This window comes from Limulus polyphemus, unplaced genomic scaffold (genome assembly GCF_000517525.1).
Source record: "Limulus polyphemus unplaced genomic scaffold, Limulus_polyphemus-2.1.2 Scaffold4170, whole genome shotgun sequence".
NCBI lineage: Eukaryota > Metazoa > Arthropoda > Merostomata > Xiphosura > Limulidae > Limulus > Limulus polyphemus.
In genome coordinates, this window is record NW_013669780.1 from 94816 (window position 1) to 96770 (window position 1955).

General features: G+C 30.9%; 1 long non-coding RNA gene across 1 annotated transcript in view; it reads right to left on the reverse strand.

The window, feature by feature from the left end:
• The window catches only part of LOC111088638, a 6502-nt gene that overhangs the window by 2620 nt on the left and 1927 nt on the right, over positions 1-1955 (reverse strand). The window lies entirely within an intron of this gene.

The following is a 1955-nucleotide window of genomic DNA, read 5'->3' on the forward strand; positions in this document are numbered from 1 at the left end:
CCCCCCCCCGTCTTGCCCTTTCCTGCGGGCGTCCATGCTTCTCTGATTATGCAACTAGCGTTTCATAGGAAAATGAAAACTGAATTTCGTCCCACTAAGCCTGCAGTATGACTTAATAAATTAAAACACAAAAATGCTATAATTTTCACCTAGTTTATTCATTAACTTTTTATTGAATTACCAGTAAATTTGAAATATCAGAGATTATTCAGTTTGGTTACTCATTAATTTCTGAACGCTAAGACTCATTTTTTTACATAACGTACAAATTACTTGAAATTTGTTTTTGAGCTAACATTCAATATTCGCATCATCCAACCGTTACATTTATCGACGCCTGTCGGATGAATTTATAAAATAACATTTCACAGCAAAATCTAGAAATACATAGTGTGCTACTATACAATAAAAGTAATTTTCGGTTTGAGCGTTAAGAAAAACTTCAATAAAACACGACTTACTTTTCAGCTATAATATAACTGGGATGTGAAATTTTTACAATGTGGGTAAACAGATAAGTTGTTGGATGTAAGGTAACATACACAATATTTATATATTTTTGTATTCTACCTTCTTCATCCACTTTTACCCCACAATTTCCAAAATATACGGTACCTCAGAACTACATACACCTCTGTAAGTTGCCTATATTTCAGTTATTTTACATGGGTTTAGAAATAAAGTATTCTTTATTGTTAGATAATAAAATATCATATATATATATGATTTTTTACTAAATTTAATATTAAGAATTACTTTTCGTAGCATTAAAATCACCCATCCTTAAGTTTCTAAAAAAAAAAAGATATTAATGTTGCTTAACGTAAACAGAAGTTCTGTTACTATATTCTATAATTTAGTCCACTTCTCAACCTTTGGGTCAAACAACTAATACATTGTTTTGAATGAACCAAATAGATGAACGATGTAAAAAAAGATTCTTAGATATTTCCAACAATTTTGGCTACTTAATACAACCCCACTCAAGGAGCCCCTCGGTGTCTCAGCGGTAAGTCTGAGGGGTTTATACACTAAATAGTCAGATTTCGATATTTGGTAGGCACAGCAGAGATAGCCTATTGTATAGCTTTATGCTTAAAAACAAGCAAACAAACACTCAAGGACAGCCAGACAATCATTATCTAACTGTAAAATATAATGCAAAATTCTTTAACACAAAAAGAGACAGACAAATGTCATAAATTTTGTGCCAACATTCTGTGCTTGTAACTGAACAATATGATCACCTGTCACATATTAAAGATATTATTACCAGTTCAATACATGTGCAACTGAAGTTTTGTTAACTGTGAAGTGCGTCTTGACTCATTCTTTATTATATTTTCGAGTTTCCAAAATTGTGACAACGGTTTGGGCTCGTGTGTTTATTTTATTTTTTATTTTTTTGCCTCGTCAACAATTTAATTTCCAAGCTCTGACCAGTTTCAAATAAATCAAATGAATATATTATAATTTTGGATAGATAATATTAGGATTTATAAAACAAAAACAAAAACTGAAGAACCTTTTATAAGGTATAAAAATATTACAATAAATATATTATTTATAAAAAAATGAAAATGAAATATGTATACGGATTACAATCGATGTTAGCAAAAGTTATTTTATCCCTTATAAATCTCTTATAAACCCTCTTCCCCAGGGGCTTAGCAGTAAATCTGGGGCTTATAACACTAAAACCCAGGTTTCGATACCTATGATGGCTTTGTGCTTAATTACAAACAAACAAAATATCTTTTAGGTGGCGATAAGCTCATTTTTGTTTTTAATTTCATGGAAATCTACACCAGGATTATCTACACTAGCTGTTTTTAACTTCAATGTGATAAACTAGAGGGAAATCAGTTAATCAACACTGCCAACACCTGGACTATTATTTTTCGAACGAATAGTGGGACTTATAAAACAGTTACAAAGTGCGGAGAGCGGTTATT